Genomic DNA, 23652 nt, shown 5'->3' with positions numbered 1-23652 from the left:
TTTGTAACTTGAGTTAGGCTCCCAGAGAAGTTAGCTTCCCACCCTCTCACAGAAGCTGAGAGATAGGGGTGCTATCCTCCTAGATGATTGCACTTCAAAGAAATGGCGGCCCCCAGACCCTTGAGAAAGACAGTCCTGGGTTATAAAACTGGCAAGAGAATTTTAAAAGATTTACATCTCAAGGGCGCAGGGTAAGAATTCACAGTTACAAATTGTCTAAAGTAAATGCTCTAACAAAAGGGAAGCTGGAGGCAAGGGTTAAGAAGAAGACTAAAGTTTAGTCAAGCTGAGGGGAACATTAAATCCACCTTGTTCAATATCCTAGGACCACACATTTCCACAAGTCATTATCTTCAAAGTTTAACATAGTACATAGTTCCCATGATGACTAAATTGTCTTAGAATATAGAAAAAGGAAGAATACTTACTACTCCTTTTAAAGGTCCCACTTAACCCTTATATCTGAATATTACAAACTAAGTACCAAATGTAAAACACCTGCCAATCTCTGCTGAGTTTGACATACACACACTCACACACACACAAACAATATTTAACATTAACAGATTGATTCCAGCTGACATTACCAGAAAACCCGCTGAAAGAGTGGAGTTGTGTGTTAGTTAGAGGTCTAGCAGGAAAGAGATGATACAATCAAAAGAGGTTAATAGAAGATTGGAAGAAGGGACTACAATATTTATAAGGATCTGGGCCATGTTAAGAAAATCAACAGGAGCCAGGTGTGGTGGCCTGTGATCCCATAACATTGGGTTGCTGAGGCGGGTATCAAGCTTGAGCTCAGAAGTTTGAGGCCAGCCTGGGCAGCATGGTGAAACCCCATCTTTTCCAAAAATAACCAGGCATGATGGTGCGTGCCTGTGGTCCCATCTACCCCAGGCTAAGATGGGAGGATGGCTTGAGTCTGGGAGGGTTGCAGTGAGCCAAGAGCACGCCACTGAACTTTCAGCCAGGATGACAGAGGGAGATCCTGTCTCAAAAAAGTAAAAAAGAGAGACAGGGAAAGAGAGAGAGAAAAAGAAAACCAACAGGGATAGTTAAATTCCCTGGGATGAGTAATAGTGGCAAAAAGTCGTACGTGATATCACTTAGATTCAAGAAAATACATATTTAGTTTTGAAGGGCCAAGGGAGTTAGACTAGAGTTAATGGCGTCCAGTGAAAACTAGGGCCACAAACCACTGGAAAAACTCTGGCAGTCAAAAAAAAAAAAAAAAAGACAGCCATTGTTTGTCAGAATATAGGTAAAATGGAAGTGCAGGAATAAATATATCCACTTCTCTTCTCTTCCCACTCTAAAATCTCCTGAGTGTGCTTTCCACAAAAACATAACACAAGAGGAAGGCAGAGGGCAAAGGATTCTTTCACAAAAGACAGCAGGGAAAAAAAAGGTGGTGAATGTATATGGGGATGTGTGGGGAAGGGTAGCAAAGATTGTATCTCCAAATCAGGAGATATGCTGCATTTTATTCAACCTAACACTATATTGATTAGAAGATGCCATTTTATGTGGCACTAAGAAATAAAACAAAACGCCAGCAATTATATTATAGCCCAATATTTTCTAATCAGATATTTATTATTATTATTATTTATTGAGTAGGCTGGGCGCGGGGGCTCATGACTGTAATCTTAGCACTTTGGGAGGCCAACGCAGCCAATCACCTGAGGTCAGGAGTTCAAGACCAGCCTGGCCAACATGGCGAAACCCCGTCTCTACTAAAAATACAAAAATTAGCTGGGCTTGGTGGTATAAACCTGCTACTTGGGAGGCTGAGGCACAAGAATCACTTGAACCTAGGAGGTGGAGCTTGCAGTGAGCCGAGATTGTGCTACTGCAGTCCAGACTGACTGACAGAGTGAGACTCCATCTCAATAATAATAATAATAATAATAATTTTACTGATTAACAAATTTTTTGATTAATTTAAATAAACTTTATCACGTATCACTACTTGCTTAAATAAAAATAAAAATCCATGCAAAAAGGAGCTGAGAAAATTTTAATATCCCACCATTGTCTAATTATTTTAAAATCATTTGGACTCAGCCTTACCACACTGTATCATCATCTGTACTATCAAGAACATTAAGAATGTGACACTTTTTAAAGAATGTCATATCACCATCTTTAGGATATTTTTCTAAGACACGGACTCTCATTTCATAGGTTTTGATGCTGGTACTGTCTCCATTATATCAAAAGGCTTCAGTCAGTGGAAGATTTCCAGACAGACCTAAATATTCATTTTCCTTTTTCAAATCTTTCATGAGTGGATTCTGAGAAAAAGAAAGAAAATATTCTATCTTCCTTAAACCAATATTATTTTGAATTACTGTTACATACAGGTACACTTATATTACATTATATCAATGCTTTTAAGAATTATGTAATCCTTCTAAGAAGAAAAAGTATTTTAAAATGTACTAAGTAATAAAATATAAATTTTTAAAAATTGAGAAACTTTCATTCTTTCAAATAGGAAAACTCGAGAAAAATCACTGGGCATGTATTTTTAATCCATGTTTATTTCTGTTTACCTGAGGTTGATAATTTATGTTTTAGAGAGAAAGGAATTACGATCCTTGACAATAAATTCCAAGTAATCTGCAGAGGCTAGCAAAAAGACCATTATGATGCACATGTTACAGATGGGGAGGATCTTGACTACAAGTCATCCAGGTTCTTAGACAAAATACACAGACAAAGCAACAAACAATGAAGCAACAAAACTACAAATTTATTGAAACTAAAGTTCACACCACAGAGTAGAAGCAGGCTCGAGCAAGCAACTCAAGAGCCCCAGTTACAGAAATTTCTAAGGTTTAAATACTCTCTAGAGGTTTCCCATCACTTACTTGGTTACACCCTATGTAAAGGAAGAAGTGACCCGCAACTCATCTTATTGGAGGCTGGAGTGGTTACAAAGTTACATCCTATGCTAACATCAAACATCTGATTGGTTGTGGAAGGGTACCAATCAGAGGCTGAAGTGAAGTTACAAAGTTACAGGCCCATGACCAATCTGATTGGTGATTGGAGGGGACCAATCAGAGATACTTTCCATTTTTCATGTACAAGGCAAAAAACTATGGGTAGCAGGGGTTTGCAAAGGGCAAAGGGAGCAGTTTCTTATCCTTTTGTTACTTGGGTGTGGAAAGTTGGGGTTTTCCTTTTGATTTAATTCTAGGAAGTCAGCAAATCAGCCTTAGGTTCCCTACTTCCAGACCCTATTCTCGTGCCTCACACATTTCTGGAGATCTGATATTGAAGAAATGAATTTAGCAGGCAGAGTAGTTGTGGAGGTAAGTAGGAAAAGATCATGCACAATTGCATTATGTCACTGGGACACAGTTTTTCCTTCTCTGTTTTTGTTGGTTTTCTTGCAAGCAGGGAAACTGCTAGAAAGTGAGAAGGAATGCTCAGAGTGCTAATTAGGTGTGTGAAAAAGCTCTTTAATAGCTTCTTTTTGATAGGCTCCAAGTATGAGATGAAAGGCCTCTTTTCTGAGAGGAAGGAGATACTGACAAAAGCAACGCACTAAGATACTGGACACAAAAGTGTTCTGCCTCCCAGACATGCTGAACCTAGGATCAAATATTGCTCCAAGGGGCTTTTGCTCCTAGCAGAGTATTCTTTTGAGTTAAATGTCTGGTTTCTACTTTAGAATGTAGGGAGGATAATAACATGACGTGTTTGTGTACCAAAATTAAGTTTACAGAAGCGTTTCTCCAAATGACTAATAACAGTTAAAGATTAACAACAACAAAAATGCTCAAGTGAAAATTAAGTGCCCGGTTACTTCCGTTTCTTGTTCTGCAGGGTATTTTTTTTAATATGACATATTAACTTTAGCTAATGCTTCATATTTTAGTTTTATTGAGGAATACTGTTTCTGTGGGAGGGGAGATGTACCTGAGTGTGAAAGAAGAATAGATGTCTATGTTTTTGTTTAATTCATTCTTAGAATTCCTAGCTGCTTTAGTTTAAACTGATGACTATATACATTTACCAACAACAATAATTGTGCTAACATGTTCGGAATGTGTGTATGAAATATGTCTGGAAAGGGAATACACATACATATATGCATGTATATTTACTTTCAAACAGTTGATAGGTATCCATCGTAATATCTTTAATCATTAATCAATGTTTCAGTATATAGATATTTGTTCTTCATTTAACATATTTAATAAATTCTGTACTTCAGAAATCTGTCTTCAAATTCATTTGAGCATTCATGTAATAAAAGATAATATTTGCTCATTTTACATTACTTTCGGCATATTAGCTATTTCCCTCGTCAATCAAAGCCTCTCAGGTTTTGAAATTGCCTTTAACAGTTCTTAGCATTTCCTTTTAAACTCATCTTATTATTCCATTTTATCCTCTTACTTCACTACCAATTCTTTTTTTATTTTCATCCTCTTGTTTAATTCCACTTCACTTCCCAAAAAAGCACATGTACTTTCATATATGTAACCATCACATTCCTACAATTATGACTTCAACATATCCATTTTCAGTTCCCACCCCTACCTAGGTCCTAGGTAATACTAATTGCCTACAAGATATTTATTAAATTTAAAATTAATCCTCTTCCTCTCCTTTAGTTCTAACTCTAAAAATTACAAAATGTTATACATACACATATATTATAAAATATCTATGATACATACTATATATTTTATAGTAGATATAAAACATCTATATAGAAGATATTTATAGTATATATTATAAAATATATAAAATAATAATATATATTATATATTATATATAAAATATATAATATATAATATATAAAATTATATTATATATAAAATTATATAATATATATAATATATAATATATAACATATATTATATATTATATATAAAATAATATATATTATATAAAAAATATAATATATATTATATTTTATATAAAATATAAAATATATAATATATAAAATATATAATATATTATATTAAATATTATATATTCTATAATAAACATATAATATAATATATAAAATATATATTCTATTATATATTATATATTTTATAACATACAATATATATTATATATAAAATATATATTATATATATTTTATAATAAATATAATATATATTATATAACATGATATATAATGTATAATATATAACATATATAACTCTCTCTATATATAGTTAGTTATTTTTTGTTTGTTTGTTTTTTGGTAAAGAACACCATAATTCCTCTCTCTTGGGTGTGACACATTATAGAATTAAATGGCATCTATTTTTTCTTTGGGTAATATATTCCAGTTACTAACATTATTTTTCCTTTGTGATATGCTTCCAATTCACCATTTTCTTCACTTCCCAAACTTTTACCTTTCTATAAAATGTATTCACTAGATAATAAGGATGATTTTTGCATTGGTGGAAAGCAAAACAAATCAGTCCAAATTTGCTTCTTTAGCATTCCTCAAGGCAATGTCCACTATTTTTAATAGCTGCAGTATTTTTTTTAGCTGACAGTAACAGTTCAGAAATGCCAAACCTTACCACATTTGGCAAACAATATATATATTCTTGTTATTTAGAATATCATTACCTACACACACTCCATGCCACTTCATAAAATCTGAACCACTCTTTTTTGCATTAAATATTATTCATAATGTTACAAAAATGAACCATCCATCCCAGTTAATCCCATACTCCCCTTCCATTTTTTATTCTCCTTTTGCTTTTTCTGTTTCTTCTTTTCTGAAATAACATTCTGCATACTCATGTTTCTTGATTACCCAGAGTCCTGTTTCCAGCAGCATCAAGGTTATTGTTTTTCTGAAAACCAGAGCTGTTTCTTTGAACTTGGAATATTTAAAATATTTAAATATTTAAAAATTTATTAAGACTTTCAAAAAATATGTATGAGCATATGCCATCGAAAAGAATGTTCATTTTGCAGTTGTTTGATGTATTTTTCTCTAAATGTCAGGTCAAGTTAATGGTTTTCAAATCTCCTATAACTTTTTTTTTCTTTTTTTAAATTTCTATTTATGTATTTATTTTTATTATTATACTTTAAGTTCTGGGATACATGTGCAGAATGTGTAGGTTTGTTACATAGGCATACAATGCCATGGTGGTTGGCTGCACACATCAACCCATCATCTACATTAGATATTTCTCCTAATGCTATCCTTCCTCTAGGCTCCAACACCCCTGACAGGCCCTGGGGTGTGATGTTCCCCTCCCTGTGTCCATGTGTTCTCATTGTTCAGCTCCCACTAATGAGTGAGAACATGCAGTGTTTGCTTTTCTGTTCCTGTGTTAGTTTGCTGAGAATGATGATTTCCAGCTTTATCCATGTCCCTGCAAAGGACATGAACTCATGTTTCTTTATGGCTGCATAGAATTCCATTGTGTATATGTGCCATATTTTCTGTATCCAGTCTATCATTGATGGAAATTTGAGTTGGTTCCAAGTCTTTGCTATTTATTGTGAATAGCACTGCAGTAAAAATACGTGTGCATGTGTCTTTATAGTAGAATGATTTATCATCCTTTGAGTATATACCTAGTGATGGGATTGCTGGGTCAAATGGTTATTTCTAGTTCTAGATCCTTGAGGAATCGCCACACTGTCTTCCACAATGGTTGAACTAATTTACACTTCTGCCAACAGTGTAAAAGCATTCCTATTTCTCCACATCTTCTCCAGCATCTGTTGTTTCCTGACTTTTTAATGATCGCCATTCTAACTGGCATGAGATGGTACCTCATTGTGGTTTTGATTTACATTTCTCTAACGACCAGTGATGATGAGCTTTTTTTCATGTATTTTTTGGCCGCATAAATGCCTTCTTTTGAGAAGTGTTTGTTCATATCATTTGCCCTCTTTTTGATGGGGTTGTCTTTTTCTTGCAAATTTGTTTAAGCTCCTTGTAGATTCTGGATATTGGCCCTTTGTCATCATGCTACCTGACTTCAAACTATACTACAAGGCTACAGTAACCAAAACAGCATGGTACTGGTACCAAAACAGATATATAGACCAATGGAACATAACAGAGGCCTCAGAAATGATGCCATACATCTACAACCATCTGATCTCTAATAAACCTGACAAAAACAAGCAATGGGGAAAGGATTCCCTATTTAATAAATCGTGTTGGGAAAACTGGCTAGCCATATACGGAAAACTAAAACTGTACCCCTTCCTTACACCTTATAAAAAAATTAACTCAAGATGGATTAAAGATTTAAACGTAAGACCTAAAACCGAAAAAACTCTAGAAGAAAACCTAGGCAATACCATTCAGGACATACACATGGGGAAAGACTTCATGACTAAAACACCAAAAGCAATGGCAACAAAAGCAAAAATTGACAAATGGGATCTAATTAAACTAAAGAGATTCTGCTCTGCAAAAGAAACTATCATCAGAGTGAACAGGCAACCTACAGAATGGGAGAAAATTTTTGCAATCTATCCATTAGACAAAGGGCTAATATTCAAATCTCCTATAACTTTATTGATATTTTTGGCTTCTTATTCTATGAATTACTAAGAAAGAAGTGTTAAAATGTATTGCAGTCATGTACCATGTAACAAAATTTCTGTCAATATTAGACTGCAGATATGATGATGATCCCATAAGCTGAAAATGTATTGCTTGGTGATGTTGCAGCTGTTGTAACATGGTAGTGCAATGCATTTCCTTTTCTCTGCTTAGGTATGTTAGATGCACAAACATTTACCATCGTGTTACAATTGTCTACAGTATTCAAAAGAGTAACATGCTGTACAGGTTTGTAGCCTAGGAGCAACAGGCTTTATCATGATAGCCTAGGTGTGTAGTAGGCTATACCTTCTAGGTTTATGGAAGTGTACCCTATGATGTTTGTACAATGGCAAAATTGCCTAGTGATACTTTTCTCAGAATGTATCCCAGTTTTTAAGCAATGCTTGACTGTATTTTGCTTTATATATTTTCTGTATTTTAATATATTTAAGAGTTTGTTATTAGATGTTTATGAATATGATTGTTTTTTATTCTTCATGAACTGATACATTCACTACTTTAAAATGATCCACTTTGTTTCCCATAACCTTTTTCCATTTTGTTCTGTTTTGGTTTGGTTTTGAGTCATAGTCTCACTCTGTCGCCCAGGCTGGAGTGCAGTGTTGTGATCTCAGCTCACTGCAACCTCCGCTTCCGAGGTTCAAGTGATTCTCCTGCCTCAGCCTCCCAAGTAGCTGGGATTACAGGCATGCAACACCATGTCTGACTAATTTTTGTATTTTTTGTAGAGATGGGGTTTCACAATGTTGACCAGGCTCAAGTGATCTGCTGGCCTCCGCCTTCCAAAGTGCTGGGATTATAGGTGTGAGCCAACTCACTCAGCCAGTTTCTTATACTTTTTATTTTATCACATGTCAGTATATTCATGGCAGCTTTTATGTTTGGTGTGGCATATATATATATATATACACATATATATACACATATATATACATATATTTTTTCCCCAGATTTTTATTTCCAATTTATTTCCAATTGTCTTTATGTTTAAATTATTCGTCTCATGAGCCATACATGGTTGAGTATTGTGTATTTTTTTACTTTAATTTTCTCACAATCAACTTTTTCTAATTGGCGTGTTTAGTTCATTTACATTTATATAATATTGAAATAATTGATTTTAGACCTAGTATCTTGTTCTTAATTTTCTGTTTGTCTCATCCATTTGCTGCTACTACTATTGTTCCTTTTCTGTCTTATTTGGCTTAATTGGGTATTTATATTTATAGTATGCCACTTTATGTCCTTTATTGGAGGTTTTGTCTATACATCTTAGTGCCATTCTCAGTGGTTTTCCTGGGAATTACAATATGTATTTAGCCTTATTACAGCATCCCTTGAATTAATACTATAGCACTTTACGTATGATGTAAGGATGTTACAGCAGCACAAGTTCATTTACCAACACACTTAATGGTATTTCTATCATATATTCTCCTACTACATATGTTACAGATCTCTCAATATGCTGTTGTTAGACTTATTTTAATAGTCACTACATTGTTAAAAACATAAGAAAAATATTTTATATTTACACACAATTTTACCCTTTCCTGTGCTCTTCTATCCTTCATTTAATACAGATTTCCATCTGCTGTGAGTTTCGTTCATCTTTAACTTCACTGACTCTTTCTTCTACAGAGTCCAATATGCTGTTATATCCACCAAAAGGATTTGTGATTTCTTATATATTTTCTTCGGTTCTATGATTTCCCTTTCTCTCTGTCTCTCTCTCTTTCTCTGTCTCTCTCTCTTTCTCTGTCTCTCTCTCTTTCTCTCCTGGCATTCTCTAATACCCGTTTTTGAATATTTTGGGTAAATTTTTTGATATGCTTGTAAAACTTATTGGAGTGCCCTAATTCCAAGATGTGGATTTTCTAATGTTTACTTTAAATCACCATTATGTTATCTAAATTTTTGTGCCAAATTTACCTGCTTCCTTACATGGTCAGTAATGTTTTATTTTATTTTACATTGTAAATCTTCCATTGTGTGAAGGACTTTTGTCATAATCCAGTGAAAAATGTTGAACTTTATTTAGTAAGTAAACTATTGGTGGGTAGCAATGATTCTATAAAGCAAGGATCAGCAAACTTTCTCCATAACAAGCCAGAAATTCAACATTTATTCTTTGTAGATTCACAATTTGTTGCAATTATGCTATACTTCTCATTTTTAGCGGCTGAAATTTTAATTTTATATGATTTTTACATGTCATGGAATAGTATTATTCTTTATTTTTATTAACTTAACAGTGTAAAACATGTTCTTATTTTGTAGACTGCAGAAAATCCAGCAGCAGGGCTAATTTGACTCATGGGTCCTCTTGTGAAGGCTTGGCTTTAAGTGTTTTAGGAAGTTTCTATTTATTTATGTCATTTATTTAAGTTATTATGCATTTATTAATTTCTAGACTGTGGCTAATAATCCTGGGTTTTGTTCTTTTGTCCAAAATTGAGGCTCTTCTTTCATTTTGATAGACAGTCTGGAACGTAGTGAAAGATGTTATAAAGCCCAACTATACTGGTGATGAAACCACATTTGCAAAATTATGACAGTGAGAAATCTGAAATAGTTGACTCCATTTTGCTTCTAACCTCCATGCTGGCCTTGCTTATTCCTGGGTGTAGGCCAAACTAACACTGGGAGAAATTTAGTTTACAGTTTAACCTTAAAACGAGGATGATAATAGCCCTTCTCAAAACTAAACTGCCTTTGTAAAACTAGTAAAAGCCCACAAGGATACAATTATGAGAGGAGCCTGGATTCTGCCAACATATAGGCTTAGTTAAATGATAACCAGCCATTGTTCCAGAGGTCACAAGATTTGTAACTTCCCCAATTACTCCTGTAGATAACATTGCTATTGCAGAATCTAAGAATGGTCTCTTAAGATGTTTTTCAGACTGACCCCACTGGGATCCACAACTCATGATTCAATTAGTCATTTGGCCCTCCACCCAGAAGTAGACTCTGCATAGAAGGACCAATTTCCACACCCCTATAATGGCATCCCTGACAAATCAACAGCACCCATTCCCTAGCCACCTGCCCACCAGCCTATCCTTGAAAACCACTAACATTCTAGTTTTCTGGGAAACTGACTTGAGTAATAATTTGGTTCTCCCACATGGGTCAGCCTCATGTCCCTTAAACTCTTTCTTTACTTCAATGCAGTGATCTCAGTGACTTGATGTTGTTTTTGTAGTTGGCAGGAAGAACCTCTCAGGCAATTACAGTGAGACTTAAAACTCTGAATTCTGTCTTTTCATCTCCTGTAATTTTTGCTTGGGTTTTTAGCTTTCCAGCATTTGATGTCCATGAGTTCACTGGATTTTCCTCCCTAAACCTTGATAGTTAGGAATTAGTTAAGAATTTGGGGAGATTTGACCTTGCAGTTTAGGGCTTCCCCCTCTGGGGATTGCTTATCACCAGGATCTTCCTGCTCAGTTTCATGCCACTATAAGAGATCCAGACTTCAATATTTAACTCTAATTCTACTGAGCTTTATTTTCCATGGCTGGGCCTTCAAAATTAGGCATGCAATCATGGGCAATACAATTTAAATATTTTGATTCCCTATTCTTTATAATTTCTGCCTACTCTGCTCACAATAAAGTGCTTCCAAACATTTTTTTGGCTGATTAGACTTTATAATTGTTATTGCCAAGAAGATAAGTTTAGTAGCAGTTAATTCATGATTATCAGAAAATAAAATTGTATTTTAATCTCCCTGGGTGATTTTAATGTATACCCAGAATTTAGATCTAGCCAAAGGCTGACCTAATCACATATAATTGTAAATTCTGTGTTACTTAGATTATTAGTTGAGTTAGCATTGATAGTTACCAATAGCATAATAAATATTATTATAGTACCTATTCCAAATGAGTCTAAATTTTCTATCCAGCTGGTAATAGTTACAAATATGATAAATACAATTTCTGATATTTTATTACTTTTGTCCTATTAAAAAATCACAATCCTCAAAATTCTGTATCTGCTTATGAACTTTAAACAAGCTCTATTTATGTGTGCTTATTCGTCTTTGTGATTTTCATAAGGCACTAGCCTATTATGGCACCTCAAAATACTTCAATAGGCTGAAATCACTCCTGAGATTTTAATCTACAGTCTTTGTTCACAAAAGCAAATATTAATTCCCAGTTCATCAGACAGCTGGAAGAACTAGCAGGCATTAAGTGTTCCCAAACATTTTACAAAATATGGAGTCTGTCTCTAGTTTGATTAAACCTAACATTAGTTTCCTAACAAATCCTGATACTTCAAGGTTGTTTTCTATAGGATTATACAAATTACAGATTATATGATGTGATTATTTTTATATTCAACTCAATCACTGAGATTCCTTTATTAAGGCCAAATTTTAAAGAGGCAAAGAAGGCTTCAGAATATATTGATAGATATAGATAGATAGATAGATAGATAGATAATAGATAGGTAGATAATAGATTAATAAATACTTGGATTCTGAAGCTCTATTTAAGCAATACTTATTGCTTTAAATATAACCATCTTAAATTTTTCTTTAGTAATTTGGAGCACAATAGTATTAGTGGTTAATTTGTACTTTGCAGATGAAATACGAATAGTTGAAGTGCAGCAATTAATATGCAAACAACATACATCACCATTGCCATAGTCAATCATTTTTGCATTTCAAAAACACTATAACAAAGACTAGGCTGCATAGAGTTCGCTATCCTCAATATAAAAGGAATTTCAAATAAGCCCTCTTTCAAGCATATCAAAGAGGCCTTAATAGGAAAATTATATTGTAATCTCTAAAAGAACCAGTTTAGTGGGAGAATGAGTTCCTAATTAGTGGGACTGTCATTTTGCTATTTGATAATAATCTTACTCTTTAGTGAAGCATGTTAACTCTTTAAAGCCACTGGGGGACATTTATAAGTATTGCTGCCAAAAGCACTACAGTTGATATTTACTAAATATTTAGAACCTATTAAACTAAACATGCTGCAAAGCATTTAAAGTGTGAATGGTGAATCATAGCCTCTACAACAAGATGTTTCATTGCCCTTGGATTCAGAAAGTTCAAACAATTTGGTTCAGAAAAGATTATTTGTGGCTGGGAGCGGTGGCTCATGCCTGTAATCCCAGCACTTTGGGAGGCCACAGCAGGTGGACAACTTGAGGTCAGGAGTTCGAGACCAACCTGACCAACATGATGAAACCCGTCTCTACTAAAAATACAAAAACTAGCTAGGTGTGGTGATGCACACCTGTAGTCCCAGCTACTCTGGAGGCTGAGACAGGAGAATTCCTTGAACCTGGGAGGCAGAGGTTGCAGTGAGCCAAGATTGCGCCACTGCACTCCATCCTGGGCGACAGAGTGAGACTCGGTCTCAAAAAAAAAAAAAAAAAAGAAAAGAAAAGAAAAAGAAAAAAGAAAGGATCATTAATTTGTGTTAGTGAGATTAGTGAAATTGTGATTTTAGGTTTACGAATATCTTCTCATAACTAATTCTCAGAAAATATCATAAAAGGAAATAAAGCTGCAATGAATTAGCAAGTTTTGCTGAGCATCAGCCCTAAAGAGTTTATTTTGCACATTATATTAAGGTTTGAAAATAATGTTATGAGGAAAGATGCTCCTTGATGTCAATTCCTTGCCCCTTATCAGAAAACAGTTTTCTCCAATCATTACATAAAATCATAATGTTGTTTTCAAATATTCATATTAGAAAAAGGAAGTAAATTTAGATGATCTCTTATTATCACATTTAACGTTTTAAAGGTCGACTTTTTTTTTTTAGTTACAGTAGAAAATGTGATTTGTTTTTATTTTCCTCAGCCTCCATAAACATTTGATATATGTGGCAAAAATATAGTGGTAAATGCTAACATTCCACTAGCTTAACAAGAAGATATTTGAAAAGCACAATAGTAATGTAGTCATTGTTTGAACAAAACGATGATTTGATGGTGATTAGATGTCTAAAAGAATGAACTTCTGTAATAATAATAGAAAAGACTGAGATGAGATAATTGATATGGTGTGTATCTCAGGGTGTGATTTAGCTTCTGTCCATCTGACTGAAGAAAAAAAAATAGATTATATCTTAAGCTACTAAGATGAAAATAACTCTAGTATTTTTATTTCTCTCTCACAGATCCTGGAGATTAGGTTGTGGACACCATTGTGCGCTATTATTCCATCTACCACACTCTATTTGAAATAATCATTTATTTATGATCAACTAATATAGTAATTGAAATTATTCATTTTTATGATCAGGTCCTACATATTAATTAACTAACATTCAAAAAAATCGACATCAATTATGTACTCAAGATTATTTGATGTTACATAAAACAAAAAATTATAAGAAAATTCCACTACATTTTAAAAACTTACAATTTACTTGAAAAACAAAAATATTAGGCAAAAGTTAATATGAGACATAGTTGAGTGGAAAATTATGAGAAATCTTTTACAATCTGAAGTAGAATATAATTCAAAACTCAGGTTATTCATTAAAAGCTTCAGGGAGTAGTTAAATTTGAGCTAGTCCTTGAAGAATCAATAGGAGTTGTAAGAGTAGAAATGAGAGTAGAAATGAAAGAGAATACTGTATGCTGGGTCAGTGAAAAAGGAATGTAATAAGACAATGTTAAACAATCCTGGCATTCTAATAGAGCATGAAGAAATAAAAGCAGTGAGAAATGAGGATTGTGGCCATGAATAATGAAACAATATTTTATTTTTAATGTGTATGCATGCAGGTATGTGTGTATGAGTATGTTGGATATATTTTACAAAAGCTGGACCTAAAATAGATTGAAAATATAAAAACAAAGGCATGAATGGGGCAGGAGAGGGCTCTTCTCCCCTCCTTCCCCTAGGAATGTCAGGTGATGGTTTGTCAATTATCACAAATGCCTCCCTGAAAATGATAATTTGGCAGCCCACTGAGGGTACCAGGGAGAAGTCATTTCCCAATCACCCACAGGTATTAACATTAAAATGTTAATTGAATGCAGATGCCAGGGAGAAGAAACTTCGTGGGCATATGCACTAAGAGATGAAGTGGTGGAATATGACTCTCCAGGTGCACTCTAACGGAAAAAGGAAGAAAGCCTCAGATGGATATGCATACACCTTCCTAAACACACTGCGTGTGCTCCATTCCCAAGGGTAAGGGGGGCACTCTACATGCAGGAAGCCCATCCTAATAGAGAAATCACGGGAAAGAGGTGAGCCTATAAAGCCCTAAGATCAAGGTTAAACACTCCTTTTCCCTCTGACCTTCAGGGGCCCTCTTGGATTTCTTCCAAGTGAATTTTCCTTTCTTTCCTGTTCTAAAGCCTTATAAATAAACTTCCACTCCTGCTCTGCAACTTGCCTTGGTCCCTTATATGCTTTATGCCTGTATTAGTTTGTTCTTGCACTGCTAATAAAGACATACTCAAGACTGGGTAATTTATAAAGGAAAGAGGTTTAATTGACTCACAGTTCTGAATGGCTGGGGAGGTCTCGGGAAACTTACAATCATGGCAGAATGGGACGCAAACACGTCCTTCTCACATGATGACAGGAGAGAGAAGAATGAGCGCCCAGCAAAAGGGGAAGCCCCTTGTAAAACCATCAGATCTCGTGAGAACTAAGTCACTGTCGTGAGGATGGAGGAAACTGCCCCCATGATTCAATTGTCTCCACCTGGTCCTGTAGCAGGATGAGCTGCCAACAAAACCTCTCAGACACCGAGTAGTAGAATGAAGGGCTTTGTTCAGCTAGGAGCATCGGCAAGCTACAGCCTTAAAATCCGAGCTCCCCGAGTGCACAATTTCTGTCCTTTTTAAGGGCTCACAACTCTAAAGATTTCACATGAAAGGGTCGTGATTGATTTGAGCAAGCAGGTGGTACGTGACAGGGGCTGCATGCACCGCTGGTCAGAGAGAAACGGAACAGGGCAGGGAGTTTCACAATGTTCTTCTACACAATGTCTGGAATCTATGTATAACATCAGTTTCTAAGTTATGAGTTGATTTTTAACTACTGGGTTTAAGCCAGGAAGGCCCAGGCCTGGTTTCGGGCCTGGCACCACGCTGCCTGTCTTTGGTTTTACTTCCTTGTTGTTTTTTCTTAAAACAGGTACTGAGTATAAAACAATATGAAAGGGTCTCTCTCTTCCCTCAGTCCCTCCCATGACATTATGGGATTATGGAAACTACAATTCAAGGTGAGATTTGGGTGGGGACACAGCCAAACCATATCAATTCCCCTTTGTCAAATTATTTCTTCTTAAGAGGCAAGAATTGAAGTTGCTGGAGACCGGTACGGATTCACCACCAGTAACTCAGGGTAAATCAGATCTCTTCCACCAGTAACAATTTAACTTTTTTTTTTTTTTTAGACAGGGCCTCACTCTGTCACTGAGGATGGAGTGCAGTAGTGTGATTTGGCTCCCTGCAGCCTCAACCTCCTGGGTTCAAGCAATTCTCCTGCTTCTGCCTTCCCAGTAGCTGAGATTATAGGCTCCCACCACCACGTCCAGTTAATTTTTTGTATTTCTAGTAGAGATGGGATTTCACCATGTTGACCAAGCTGATCTCGTACTCCTAACTTTCACTCACGTCCGTGTGAAGAGACCACCAAACAGGCTTTGTGTGAGCAACAAGGCTGTTTATTTCACCTGGGTGCAGGCAGGCTGAGTCCGAAAAGAGTCAGCGAAGGGAGATGGGGTGGGGCCGTTTTATAGAGTTTGGGTAGGTAAAGGAAAATTACGTCAAAGGGGGGTTGTTTTCTGGCGGGCAGGAGTGGGGGGTGACAAGGTGCTCAGTAGGGGAGCTTTTGAGTAAGGATGAGCCAGGAGAAGGAATTTCACAAGATAATGTCATCAGTTAAGGCAGGAACAGGCCATTTTCACTTCTTTTGTGGTGGAATGTCATCAGTTAAGTCAGGAACCGACCATCTGGATGTGTACCTGCAGGTCATAGGGGATACAATGGCTTAGCTTGGGCTCAGAGGACTGACACTAACCTCAAGTGATCTGCCAGCCTTGGACTCCCAAAGTGCTAGGATTACAGGCGTAAGCCCCGCACCTGGACAATTTAACTTTTCTTATTATAATTCTGTATGGTAAATCTTGTGAAATACACATTTTGTTTAACTACATCACCCATTGTATTTATTTATTGATAGATGGACATTCTAGGTAGGATTATTAATATTCCAATATTTGATTAATCTTGGGAAAAAACAGATTCCTAGTAGCTTTGTTCATTCAGCAGATAAAGTGAAAATGAATATCCTGCTGTATTAAAGCTATTACACTTGGGTATGCGGCACAATCGTTTAAAAGTTCTTTTAACAAATAATATTGAGTTGCATAAAAACACTGTAATAAAACATTTAAGAAAAAATGGTGCAGTGTATTAATATGAAAATAAGAAACAATAAGGGAGCAGATATTTGCAATGCATATATCTGACAAAGGACTAGTATTCCAAATATATATAAGGAATTTCTTCAAATTACTATGAAAAGTACATTACTCAAGCATCTTGGAAAACTTTTGATAATATCTATAAAACCTGGATCATCATTTCCCAAGACCCAGCAAGTCACCTCATATGTATGTATCCAACATAACTTCTTATCTGGTAGCCAATAACTAAAACTCCCAAATTTGTCTCAACAGTCAAACCAATAGTCATCATATAAAATAACATAAAGCACAAATGATGCCTGACACATGAAATAGTAAGAATGATTCATACCTAGTGAAAGACAAACATACAGTTGAACAAAACAGATAAAAATATGCATGCTATATGTTTTCCGTAATGTAATATTGAAATAAGTAAAAATAATCAATGATGTTTGATAACAGAATACAGTTATCTTTTAGTGGATGGTAGTAATGAGAGGCAGGGGTGTTTCATATCCTGCTGTAAGAACCTATTTTTTGATCTGCTTGGTGGTTCTGTGTGTGTTTACTCGGTGAAATTTCATTGAACTATAAACTTATTTGTAAATTTGCAAAATTTTTTGCAGTGTTTTTGCCATTTGACTGGCACAATTAAAATAATAATAGTTGGAGATGATGTGGATCAGTAAGATATTTTATTTATTTATTTATTTATTTATTTATTTATTTATCTTGCAGAGATGGGGTCTTGCTATATTGCCCAGGTCAGTCTAGAACTACCAGCCTAAAACAATCTTCCTTCCTCATATACATATACATACATATGTATGTACATATGTGTGCATATATATGTATGTATATGTGCATGTGTGTATATATAGTTAAAAATCAAATGTCTATAAAGTAGCTAATAGTGTATTGATATTAATAATCTTACCTATGACATAATTTGAGAGTTTTTAAGTAGAAATAAGAACAATTTGAGACTGCCTCTTTTTTTTTAGTACTACATATTTTGTTAAGTTTTGATTTACTTTATAGTCTATCATTATTTCAAGTAGTGTATTAGGAAGAGTTTTGTAATATTTCCTAATAAAAAAAAACAAATTTGCTGTTGAAAATACTTTATTTTTCTGAGACTCTTTTGTAACACTTTTTTCAAATAGTGGTACACATTTTTTCAGTCTTTTCAAACTGAAATTAAATATATTGGTTAGTATAACTAGATTTTTCCTATTTATGTTTTTCTACTTTAGTTCTTTTAAATATATTTAGGTAAGTTTAATTATCTGAGTATGAATTTACTGAAATATATTATAAACTAACTGTATTTTTAATCACGAAAAATTCAGATTTTTGGTTTTGCCTTTGATGAAATGTAGTCTAAGAACTTTGAGTGTAATGTATACTCTTTCTGCTCAAGAATGGCACCTATACTGAGAACATCCATTGAAAATAGTTGTATTATTTCATGTGCCAGATAATGTGATAAGTGCTTTTGTCCATTATGTTATGTAGACTTCACAACAAACCCATGAATCTCAGCATCCTCATTTCAAAAATAGGGATTAAATACTCATCATATTTCTTATAATTAAAATATACTGTAATTTGTTGACAAGAAATAACTGCAAGCTTCTTTCCTTTTTATAGATATTCATTATTTATATTCTAATAAATTCATATATTATAAGTAATTAAGCAAAAAGTTCTAGCTGAATTTTCAGCTAATTTTCAGCTAACTTTTAGCTGAAGTTTCAGCTAATTAATTATTTAGTGCTAATGATGGTAAAGTCAGGTTTGGGTCTGATTTAAAGTTTTTTCTGATTAAACAAAATATTCACTTAAAGCCTCATCACTGTCATAAAATGATCCCATCAAATAATGAGACATGATAAGCATTGGGGGAAAATATCCCTACCTGTGTCAATAGTGGGCATGGTGTTGTGAAAAGTATGCAATTGAAGACAGAAAACCTAAATTAAAATGTGTACCATTTACTAGTTATATGATGTCTTGCAAACAACTTAATTTATCTGAGATTTTTTATTCATTCGTTAGTTCTCAAAAATTGTGCATGGAGAAATAAGTCAGATTTGCTTCACCTTGTTCATCTTCGCAATATTGGTCATGACTGACTCAAAAGTTGTCATAAATTCCAAGGTGGCAGGGTTAGTGCATTACTTTGCAAACCATAAATTCCTGCAGAACTGTAATAGATTATTGTTCAGGTAAGGGAGGTGCTCTACTGAAATAAGAAAATAATTATTTTTACTTCAGGCTGTCTTACCACCAGATTGATAAAGGATGTCAGATGATTCTTTTTAACAATTTGTTTAGATTTTAATAAATAGTCTCTCAGATCTCATTGGCTCTAACATTCTATACAATGTATTATTTGCGTTGATGTTTTTCTTCATTTAGTTTTCACGTACATTTGTTTGTTTATTCTCAAGACAAAACAATTACATGGCCTTGTTTCAGCTATTATAAAATCTAAACATCCTTAAAAGGCCATTATATAAATTCTACACAGATGAGCTCAAAAACTGTACTAGATGAGATTAAATGCCATTCCTTTCTTCCCGATTTTGAGAACACGTGTTCTTTTATAAAGATTTTATTTTTTTCTATGGATTGTTATGAAGAAAAACATTCTTTGAAAATAATATTTCATTTTATTTCCTATGCCATGTACTAATTCATTATATTATCATTACAGGATTACTGGACAAGTAAGGAGTAGGCAAGGGCAAAGGTAGAGAGCTTGGATACCTAAGGAAAATAAGGCAATGCAAGATGGTCTTCCTCTCCCACCTCAATCTCTTGCTTCACCAGTCACTAAATTGGAGGAGGTGAATTCAGACTGATGGAGTATTAAATTAAAGAGCAAGCATTCTACCTTTGGTGCATTGTTAGACTCAACCAGACTTGAGAACTTATTGGGTGAGAAGAATAATGGGGGGATAAAGATACTAATTCGAAGGTTAATAGGTTGCCTACAGGGTTTTACAGGTACAGCTATGTATGTAATTTAAGGGGACATCAAGAGAAACATTATTTTTATAAACTAAAAGCCTCTGCTGCAACCGATTTCATATATATGTTTTATATTATACTTACATTTTATTGAAAAAAAATTTTATCACCTAAAATTAACCAGTTTAAAGTCCACAATTCAGTGACATTTAGTATATTCATTATATTGTACCATCATTCCCTTCTTTATCTTTTTATCTTTTTTTTTTTTTTTTTTTGAGACTGAGTCTCGCTCTGTCGCCCAGGCTGGAGTGCAGTGGCCCATCTCAGCTCACTGCAAGCTCTGCCTCCCAGGTTCACGCCATTCTCCTGTCTAAGCCTCCCGAGTAGCTGGGACTACAGGCACCCGCCACCATGCCTGGCTAATTTTTTGTATTTCTGGTAGAGACGGGGTTTCACCACGTTAGCCGGGATGGTTTCGATCTCCTGACCTCGTGATCCACCCGCCTCGGCCTCCCAAAGTGCAGGATTACAGGCATGAGCCACCGCGCCCGGTCCCTTCTTTATCTTTTCTAAAACATTTTCATCACTCCAGAAGAAAACCTGTTACCTATTAAGCAGTCACTCCCTCTCTTCCACCAGCCCCTGGAACTCGCCAATCAGCTTTCTGTCTGTATTCTGGATATTTAGTATCAACTTACCTAGTTTTTTAGCAATAGATCTTTATGCTCTTTGTACTTGATGTACTTTTGACACTTGTGCATCTTAGAGAAATTACTCTTCCTGTGTATTACATCATACTATTAATAATGTCATGGTAGAAGATGCGCTGAAAGCTTGCCTCATGTTTGCACAGTTACTTTATTTTTAATTGCCACCATGTTGCAGTTAGTATTTTTTTAATGATCCCATTCATCCAAAAGTAAACTTCATTTGTGAAGAATCTAAGTGAGTGCCAAGTTAACTGTCCTTAAATGTCCTCATGTAGCAACATGAGAGTTTTACATGGGGCTTCAATGACCTTGTATTTCATTGTTTTTGATATAATAGTTTTCCTAATATTTAAGCAGATATGTGTGTGTGTTTCTGTGTGTATATGTATACATGTGGAGGGGAGTAAGTGCAGCTGTACGATGTGCAGGAACATATCTGTTCATTTTCTAAGTTGGTGTATTTCAAAAATGTGCTTTTATGGCCCTAAGGACTATCTAGAAAAAGTACAAAATAGGTTTGAATCATGCTACATTTCCAAGTTACCTAGAGGCTTTTATAGCAGTCTCCGCTTCTTTTGTTCTCTTCCTCTTTTTCCATTGATTGGGTGTATAACTTGATTCAAGGTCGGCTAATAACAGGATGCACTAGCATTTTTACTCCATCTGTTCCCCTGAGCTGATGGTGAGGTTCTTCCTGCTATTATTTTTGTTTTCCCCTGTGGATCAACAAAGGAAATAAGATACAAAGTTTTGGATTTTGACTTACAGATATGTAGAAGGCCCACATTTAGCCTCTAAGTCTTTAGTTCTGAGCTACAGATCATTGCTTTTGAGATGTGAAATATTTGCATAGCTATTTATGATGACCCATTTATTCATATTTGTTGCTTAATTTGTATAAAATTCTTCAGAGAAAAGCAATGGTGATTAATTGGACAAGAATTTAGCATTTGTTTCCTATCAAAAAATAAACAGATAAGCAAATAAATATACACCAATTCCTAACTCACATCACCTAAATAGCTGCTTGTTTACTGATCTACCTCTCTTGTCTACACTGAGGCGCATAAGTGTAAAGTGCCATTCATATACTCAATTTCACTGCTGACCATAGAAACAGGTAAAGAGTATACACACCACACTCATCTGCAAAATAATAAACATCAAGATAATATTTTTAAAAATATATAGTGTTTGACAACTTCATATTACAATGTTTGTTACACAGGATTAGGGAAGCTACTATAACTATTCACATCTATATATCTATTTATATCTCTATCATACAAAATATTGAATTTCCAATTAATTTTACATTCTACATCAAGAACCAATGATAGGAGTGATGTCAGCAGAAATGGTCAAGTAAGCCCCTCTAATGTTTTGTCCCACTCCAGAAACACTGAAAAACCTGACAACAATTGTCAGAACTACATCAGAACTCTGGAACAGAGTCCAATGTTTATAGCAACCGTGTGAATTCTTAAACAGAAGAAAGATAGTTTAAATGGAGTGAGAGAGTTCTGTAGCATTTTGACTTAGCTTTGCCCACTCTCCCTTTCTGGCATGGTAGCTAGTTTTGAGATGGCAACACTTGCAGTATGAGTAACTGGTGTGAAAATCAATTAAAAAAATTAAAAGCTGCTGGAACCCCCTCAAACACTTTCAGACTTTAGAGAGATGTGACTGTGATTTGAGTCACGTAGTATGTAGTTGCAACTTCTGCTTCTTAGATTATAGATGAACTAACTATCACATTTTTCTTGTTCTGTAAATGACTTAGGAGAGACAAGACCTCCTCCCCTTCTAATCACTGACCTTTAACACAGATTAACTGCATCCTTTTTTGTCCTATACTTAACTCAGACCACTAAATAGTATCATACACAAAAATTAACTCAAAATTGATCAAAAACTTAAATGTAATGGCTAGAACTCTACAACTCTTAGAATAAAACATAACAGTGACTCTTCATGCTCTTGGATTTGCAATGGTTTCCTAAATATAATGCAAAAAGCATAACCAATAACAAAATATGTTGGACTTCACCAAAATAAAAAAAAGTGCATCAAAGGACACTATCAAGAGAATGAAAAGACAACCCACAAAATGAAAGAAAGTATTTGCAAATCATATAACTGATAAGTATCTAATATCCAGAATATATAAAGAACTCTTAAAATTCCACAATGAAAAGACCAAAAAAACCCCATATTCAACAATGAACAAATAACCTGAATAGATATTTTTCCAAGGAAAATATACAAATGACCAATAAGCACACGAAAAGATGATCAATGCCATTAGTCATTGGGAAAAGCAAATCAAAACCACAATAAGATTTCACTTCACACCTTTTAGAGTGGTGTAATGAAATAAATAGGAGATAAAAAGTATGAGAGAATGTGGGGAAATTGAAACTGTCATAAAATGAAAATGATATATATAGTCACTTTGGAAAACAATTTGGTAGTTCCTTAATGTGTTAAACATTAAATTACCATTTGGCCCGGAAATTCCACTTCTAGGTGGAATTGGAAAGAGATATCCAAATAAAAATTTGTACATGAATGTTCATAGCAGCACTGTTTACAATAAACAAAAGGTGAAACAACTCAAATGCCCATCAACAGATGAATGCATGAACAAAATGTGGTAACAAAATACAGGAACAAGGTAATTTTATTAAGCCACAAAAAGTACTGATACCTCCTACAACATGAATGAACCTTGAAAATATTATATGAAGTGAAAGAAACCAGAGGCAAAAGGCCACATATTGTTTATCTTTATATGACGTATCCCAAATAAGCAATTACATAGAGACAGAAAGCAAATGAGTACTTGCCAGGGGCTGGGGGTAAGATGAAAATAGGGAGTGATTGCTTAATGCCTTTTTTTTGGAATTGATGAAGTAATTCTGGAACTAGATAGTGGTGATGGTTGCTCAACATTGTGAATGTACAC

The 23652-nt window shown here is 34.6% G+C and overlaps 1 long non-coding RNA gene across 1 annotated transcript; it reads right to left on the bottom strand.

The window, feature by feature from the left end:
• Nucleotides 1-16235: 16235 nt before the first annotated feature.
• Nucleotides 16236-22212, bottom strand: LOC134807605 (uncharacterized). Its single transcript, XR_010148495.1, has 3 exons — nt 22000-22212; nt 21229-21400; nt 16236-16545 (listed from the first exon to the last, which is right to left on the bottom strand). It is a non-coding gene; the product is annotated as an uncharacterized LOC134807605 (long non-coding RNA).
• Nucleotides 22213-23652: the final 1440 nt, after the last annotated feature.

This window comes from Pan troglodytes, chromosome 11 (assembly GCF_028858775.2).
Source record: "Pan troglodytes isolate AG18354 chromosome 11, NHGRI_mPanTro3-v2.0_pri, whole genome shotgun sequence".
Classification (NCBI taxonomy): Eukaryota; Metazoa; Chordata; class Mammalia; order Primates; family Hominidae; genus Pan; species Pan troglodytes.
The sequence above is the reverse complement of the archived record's forward strand: the minus strand, read 5'-3'. Positions and strand labels throughout refer to the sequence as shown.